The sequence below is a fragment of the Prionailurus bengalensis genome, chromosome E3 (genome assembly GCF_016509475.1).
Source record: "Prionailurus bengalensis isolate Pbe53 chromosome E3, Fcat_Pben_1.1_paternal_pri, whole genome shotgun sequence".
NCBI lineage: Eukaryota > Metazoa > Chordata > Mammalia > Carnivora > Felidae > Prionailurus > Prionailurus bengalensis.
In genome coordinates, this window is record NC_057357.1 from 985,260 (window position 1) to 992,687 (window position 7,428).

Here is a 7,428-nt window from a genome sequence, read left to right on the forward strand (position 1 = left end):
GGGGTCTCGGCGCCCGGAGCACCTTCTTTCTCCACGAAGGCCTGGCTCCGGGCTGCTCGCTCAGGGGCTCTGCCTCCTCCTAGGAGGGGGCAGCTCCGGGGCCTCCACAATGACCCTCCTGTCTCAGGAAGCCAGGACTCTGTTCCGAGTCTCCCTTCAGGTCCCGGCTCCCTCACACTCACATTTCCGCTGAATCTGTACGGTTCCTACAACTTCCCACCTGCTCTCACGTTGGGCTGTTTGATGATGCTTTCCTGGCCACTTGAGACCAGAAGGATCTCAGGTCTCTTGATGATCATTCACTCATTCACACACTCATTCATTCACTCGTCCACACCTGCCTCAAAGGACGTCTGCACCAGCTGCTGAGGACCCACAGGCAGAAAGAGACACGGTTCTGCTGTGGGACTCGTGTTCTGCTGCACCAGGAAGGCATGGACACAAATGACCCCGACTCGGGGTTCAGGCTTCTGTTTTAGCCCCGACCCCCACATGCTAAGGCTGGCCGGAGGGGCAGGTGGGGACCGAGCCTTCGCTGTGGGGGGGGCCTGGATGTACAGTGATGGGGCTGGGACACGGACAGGACAGGGAGGCGGACACACGGATCCAGCTGCAGTGACAGTCTCGTCTGGCCTCCAGATTCGTCACGCCGACCAGGGACGTTCACTTCAGGGAGACAAGGACCGTCTGCCTTATGCCTGCTGGAATGCACAAGTGATGGGTGAGTAAATAGGGTGCGTGGGAAGGGTGTGGGGACCCTGCCACTTGACTCACCAAGCCCGCCCTCCATACAGCTCATCATCAGATGGGCCCACGGCAGCCCCTCCTGGCTCCCTCCGGCTGGAAGAGACTGGGGTACGGCTGCAGGGCAAGCCCAGGGGTACGGAGCTTACAGGGAGGTCCACAGGGAGGGCCACAGGGGCAGGGATCCCGCAGATGGACCCCACCGGAGTCTGCACTAACAGATGCTGCCCTCCCAAAAGTCTCCCGGTGGCCTGGGAGAGCAGCCCAGCTCTCACCGAACGGCCTCCAGCAGGAAGCTTGATGGTGCCGTCCCTCTGCCCGGCAGCTGGGTGACCCTAGGGGGGCCCTCGACTGCACTGGCCCTGAGTGTCCAATCCCCAAGGTCCGTTTCCATTTGAAGGTGGTGGGTTCCAGCCCTCTGATTGGTGAGGTCAGAGCTCAGAAAGCGATAACCCCGAGGTACGTGAGACCAGGCCGTACCTGGTGAGTCCTCGAAGTGAGTCCTCGAAGTGAGCCCTGCATGGAGCCTGGCAGGGGGCATCAGCACTTGCCTGTTTTACAGATGGAGGAAACAAGGACAGCCCAGTAGGACACGAGGGAGGCACCAGGGCAAGCAACCCCTGAAAATATGTAAAGCTAAAAGAGTGAAGATAACGGGACGTCTCGGGCTAAGATGTGAACGTTCACTTGAAGGTCGTGGAGGCTTTCCGCGCCCATGGCATGACTCGCTGCCGGGGCCATGGAAAAACTGCGGCCGAGCAGAGAGCCAGAGGCCGTGTGAGGAGCAGGTCCCGGGCCTTGGAACTCTGGGTGGGCCCAGCCCGGGGGGAGAGCAGAGGTGGCCTCTCTGGTGTGGGGGCCCGACAGGGAGGGGGCAGACCAGCACCCCCAAGAGTCATCACGGGAGGGGCCAGCAGGGGTGGTTCTGACTCCTATCGCCTCCCTCTCCCGGGCCCACACCCTCCCCCTGCTCCCCGCTGCCTGCTGATGTGAGTCCGAAGGTCTCCGCAGGAGCCTGGCAGGATGGTGAGGAGCTCACTGGGCAGAGGGAAGGGTGGCCCGTGGGCACGGGGACCGTGGAGCACAGACCCGGGGGAGGGAACGTGGAGTCACAAGTGGTAGGAGACGAAGCACAATTTGCAGAGGGTGATGGGGACCCCAGAGGCTGGGGGGGAGACAGCCCCCAAAGAGGAGCTGGAGGGTCTAGAAAGCCCTCAGGCATGGGGGGGGGGCCCTGCAGGCTGCTGGCAGGCAGGCTCTGCCCTGGCTGGTGGCTGTCGGCTTCTCGAGAAGGAAGTTTTCTTCTTCTCCAGCTGGACAGGAAAGGCAAGAGAGGCAGGTGGGCGGCAGCTTCGGGGCAGGGAGGCGTGGGGAGGGGCCCTGTGGGCTGGGCTCAGGCATCCTGAAGGAAGGAAGGAGGGCTGCAGGCAGGCGGCCGCTTGTTGGAGTTGAGGGCGGCTGTATGGCCCAGGTTGGGACACGCCAGCCACAGCGGCCTCTGCCACCACCTCCCACTCACAGCACCCCCCCCCCGCCCCTCCTGACACGTCCTGGGAATCCCTGGCTCCACATCTGCTCTCCACTGTCTCACTGCTGCAGGTTGGGGGAGGGGGGGCACGGGAGAAGGGGTCCTTATAGTGTCATGTCTGCTCTGTGCCAGCCCAGTGCTTGAGGTGTGGGAACGGAGGGACACATCTTCTGCTTGGAGGGCCTGGGGCACAAGGTTCGGCCCCAGGCAACAATGCAACAGCGGAAGGAGATGGGGTTGGTGCCAACTCTCCCAGCAAGAGTGAACGGTGCATAGAGCCTGTGAAGGCCTGTGTAAACATTGTCAAATCCCTTCCCCTTTCTGAGCCTCAGCTTCCATGCCTGAGCAATGGGTCAATAGCCTGTTATAAGGATCATCTCATCAGCAATAGTAGACCTAGGTGCTTCCTAGGGGCTGTATAAATGGATGGGTGGGTGGACGGGTGGATGGATGGATGGATGGACGGATGGATGGATGTGTAGGTGGATGGATGGATGGATGGATGGATGGATGGACGGATGGACAGATGGATGGATGTGTAGGTGGATGGATAGATGTGTAGGTAGATGGATGGATGGATGGATGGACGGACAGATGGATGGACGGATGGATGGATGGATGTGTAGGTGGATGGATGGATGGATGGATGGATGGATGGATGGATGGATGGATGTGTAGGTGGATGGATGGATGGCTGGATGGACGGACGGATGGACGGACGGATGGATAGATGGATGGATGTGTAGGTGGATGGATGGATGGCTGGATGGACGGACGGATGGACGGACGGATGGATAGATGGATGGATGAGTGGGTGAGTGGATGGAGGGATGGATGGAACGATAGATAACTCGGTAGTGTAGCAAACTTTAGAAAATGTGGAGACAAACGCAACTGGAAACTTGCAGTCCGTTCAGGAGTATTTTCTGTGTGCCTACATTTTGTCCATCTCCATGCAAGACACCAGGGGAGTTTCTACATGAGAAGTAGAAGGCAGGATGATTTGGGGGGTCGAGCACAGCATTCTGCTGCTAATAATTACAACACAAGTACTCACCCAATACTGGAGACAGCCCTGGCAAAAACGGTCCTCATCCTCTTAATTCTGTGGCAAACAGAGATGGTCAGTGGTGCCCTCCTCCCTGGAGAGACGAGGCTATGGTACAGACAGGCCAGGCTGCAGAAGAGGGGTCCACGGTGGGGAGGGTGGACATAAGTCAGGTCAGTGTCCTCCAGCCTGGCCAAGGGCACCCTGTGACTGGCCTCTGTGGGTCTGGTCCTACCCCCCCCCGCCCCCAGCACTGACCCTAGCCAACCTTTGTTTCACTTTGTGTCCCCTCCATGCCGGGCTCTGTGTCGGCTCACACTGGTTGTCATTATCATGGGAAAAGGGAAGTCTAAGGTCAGGTCAGTGCTGATGCTGGAGGATAGCATCTGGAAGCAGCTGAGAGCAGCACCCCTCACTTGAGGGGCCTCCAGGCCTCTCAGACCCCCCGCCTTGGTCTGCACACCCAGCTCCCTCCAGCCTTGGCTTCTGCTCCCTTGTGTGTCAGCCTTAAGTGAGGCCCTGACCTTACACCGACTCTACTCACTAGTGATTCTTCAAGTTCCTGAGTCCCAGCCCCGTGACAGAGAGAAGTTCTGATTGTCCGGCTCATTGCTGGAAGCCTGGTTGCACTGGCCACAGGGCTCCAGGTAGCCTCTGAACGTGGCGTCTCCAGTCAGTTGTCTCTCCTGGATCAGGCACGGCCAAAGCGGAGTTGCAGAGCTGAAACCCAGGGCCTGGGTCGCGGGGGCTGCGGACAGAGACGGCTCCTTGACTAACACCCACGGCATCCTGCACATGTTTAGGGCAGAACGAGGCACCTGCTATGATGGGTAATTCTGTGCGTCAACTTGACTGGCCATAGGCGGCCCAGACATCGGTCAAGCATCGCTCTGGGCGTGTCCGTGAGGATGTTTCTGGATGAGGTGAACACTGGGATCGGTGGACTGAGTCAGGAAGTCTGGATGGAGCAGAAGGGCTTCGCAGGAACCTAGTGGTTCGTTTCTCTGGGGAGCCTCACTAATGCACCTGCCTTCTGGGACATCAGGAGCAGCTGCCCCTTCGCAGCTTCCCCCTGACGTCCTCCGCTAAGGGGAGCAAGGGTGCAAGCCCAGGGTCGGCTGGGCAACTCTCGTCCTCACTCGGGATTGCATACTACAACTGACCCGCAGCTCCCGGGGCTGAAAAAAACCAGAAACGCGTCATCTAGAATCAAAAAGAACCACCCTCTTGCACCTCGCTGCCCGCTGTGCCTCTGACTGTCCTCCTCTGGCTCCTCAGACACGTGAGCGGCCTCCAGCCCCAGGGGACAGGCACGTGGCCATCCCTGCCTAGGACGGCGCTGCCCAACACAACAGCAGCTGGCCGTGCGATCCTAGTGAAATTTAAGGTAATTACAAATCAGGGCAACTAGAAAGCCGGTTTCCAGGGCTCTCGGGTCACAGCGTGGACGTGCGACATCCATCATCACGAGCAGCTCTGTTGGCCTGTGCTGACCCAGTCCGTGGCCACGCGCCCCCACCCCGGCCACCATGGCCTCATTCACGTCTGCACTCCCTTCACTCAGCCCAGCAGACACGGCCTCAAGCAACCTGCGTCCCCATTTCCGCGCTGGTTGTTTGTTGGGCTGGGATCAGATGCCCGCGGGCCCAGGCGCATTGTGGGTTCGGGCACTGCCCCTGTCTGTTCCCGGGCCGAGCAGGTCCACGTCCCAGTAGGTGTCTGCAGGATGAATGCAGGAACGCGGCCTCCCGAGGAGAACAGAACCACACAGCTTACAGATCCAAGCCCGCTGTGTCGAGAGCAAGAGCCGGGTCGGAGGCTGGCAGCGTCCATGCACAGTCTTCAGGTAGCACCGAGAGGTTCCCTGCTTTGCCCCGAGAGGGGCTCTGAATCTGGAGCTTAGCCCAGGTGAGGGCTTTTCACCTCTGAAGGGAAAGTCCTTGCAAACCGATGTTCGGAATATTGCCCAAGAGGAGCCACTTCTGGGCTGGGGGCACGAGGCCTGCATCTGAGGGGAGCTCTGCATGGGGCCCCTCCTCCGAGTACGGGCTGAGACCCCCGGACAGGGAAAGCTCGTGGCCCCTGTGCACAGGGGCGGGGTGTGGGACATCATTGTCACTGGCTCCACAGCAGGAAAAGGAATGGTCCCGGGCTCCCGGACTGCCTCACACCCTGCTTCTGGGGAAAGACAATGGGCCAGGAGGGCAGGGGCAGGAGACGGACGCCAAAAGGGCGGAGGCCCCGCCGGAGGGGCTGCGGGAGCCCAACAGGCAGCCAGGCCGTGGTCGCACTAAGCCAGCCGTCCCAGGGCCAGGACCCCGGGCACAGAGGGGCGTGGGGACAGGAGATGCGGGATTTCTGCTGCCAAGGCCTGGGCGGGACGGCCTTCCCGAAGGGGCAGGAAACAGATGGCCTGACCAGGATGGTCTCTCAGGCTTTCTGGGGGCAGGGAAGGGCCAGGACGAGGGAGGAGGCCCTTGCCTGTGCAGAGATGAAGCTGGTGGGGCTCCAAGTCAGGTGCCCCCCCCCCCCCCGTCACAGGAGGGGCTGGGGGCCATCTCTGACCCAGCACCACGGTCGGCCTGGATAAGGAGAGTGAGGCCGAGAGCAGTCCCGAAGGGGCCAGAGTGGACCGACCGGGCTTCCTCCGATGTCCCGGCTCCGCGGGGATCGTGGGCCAGGGGGTGAGGTTCGGCCTCCACCTCCAGCAGAGGCAGAGGAAAAGGGGGTCCGGGGAGGGGCTCATCACAGTCAGAGGAAGGCTCCCGGCCCCTCTCCCACCACAAGGGCACCCAGCGCAGGCCGCGTTCAGCAGACCACTAACAGCTCTTCTCAGAGTCAAAAACGCACTGGGTCTGAGATGTGGGGCCAGTGACTCACCTTCTCCGAGCCTCAGTTTTTCATCTGCGAAATGGGTGGATAACAACATCACCTCGTAAATTCATCAGGTAAAATTAGCAAGGGCGTGCACACTGCCTGGAACGGAAGAGATAATAAACAGCACAAATTACCGTCATTACGACCGTTTATTTTCCAGTCAAGAAATCCGTAAGAATGCACCAGGGTAAGACACCAACATGCTTTGTGGGGACAAGAAGAGCGACTCTGGGGTCCCACGCGGCCCCTGCGAGGCCTCTGTGAGGTCCCCACACCCATCCTGAAATGGCACGGCCGGGAGACAGAAGCCCCCTACCTCCCCACCAGTCCAGGCCTCGGGCCACCCTTCCCTCCAGCAGGACCCCAAGCCTGAGGCGGATGTCCACTTCTGAAACAGCAAGCCCTTGGCCAGCCCCCCGTGCGAGTCCCGACCCCGGCCACGCAGGCCCCTTCCCCAAGGTCTCCGCGTGGGCCGCCCGTGGGGCCTTGGCCACGGGGAGAACGCCCATTTGTAATGAAGCCTCAGGCAGGCTCTGGTTCCACTGACCGAGGCCGCTGCCCCAGTCTGCGCCCCCAGCCCAGCCTCTGGACACTACAAACTGGGCCTCAGGGGAGACTCCGCCTCCTGGAAGCCCACCAGACAGCACAGGTGATGAGGCCGACTGTCCCTGCCCTCCCTCAGGTGCAGGGACACTGGGCCGGGACCGGGAAGGGCCCCAAGGGGGCCCACAGGACCTCTGCACGGGCGGACTCGTGCCACAGATGTTTCTTTCTTGGTTCTGCTCATGTCCCTGCTGTCACCTGCCCTGTCCTGTGCTGGCACCTCTGAGCCGGTCCCTAATCTGTCACGTGGTAACAGCCACCCCTTGAAGAGGAGGTGCCCAAAGGCGGTCATCACTCTGGCCGCAGCCCCAGGGCTTGGGGCGGTACCCTTTGAACTTGACTTTCCTGGTCTGTGAAGTTGAGGGAAAGTGACCCACCCAAGACCTGGCTCTAGTTCCTGGCAGAGTGAAGACTCGGGCGGGAGCCTGGGCTCCAGGAGATGCAGCCTCCTCCCCGGCCACCACGTGGGGGGAGGGCACGTGGGTCCCACGCTGCCCCGGCTACTGCCGAGGGCAGAGGAAGTGGAGGCCAGGCCGGCGACCCTGCAGGAGCCCCAAGCCTTGCGGGTGGCACCTCCCTGCTGGCTGGCAGCCTGGGTCATGGATGCTGCACAGAAAACAAGCATCGT

General features: G+C 61.1%; 1 long non-coding RNA gene across 1 annotated transcript; it reads right to left on the bottom strand.

The window, feature by feature from the left end:
• Positions 1 to 445: 445 nt before the first annotated feature.
• Positions 446 to 6,329, bottom strand: LOC122471190. Its single transcript, XR_006294141.1, has 3 exons — positions 3,865 to 6,329; positions 3,330 to 3,449; positions 446 to 2,057 (listed from the first exon to the last, which is right to left on the bottom strand). It is a non-coding gene; the product is annotated as an uncharacterized LOC122471190 (long non-coding RNA).
• Between the last annotated feature and the right edge of the window lie 1,099 nt (positions 6,330 to 7,428).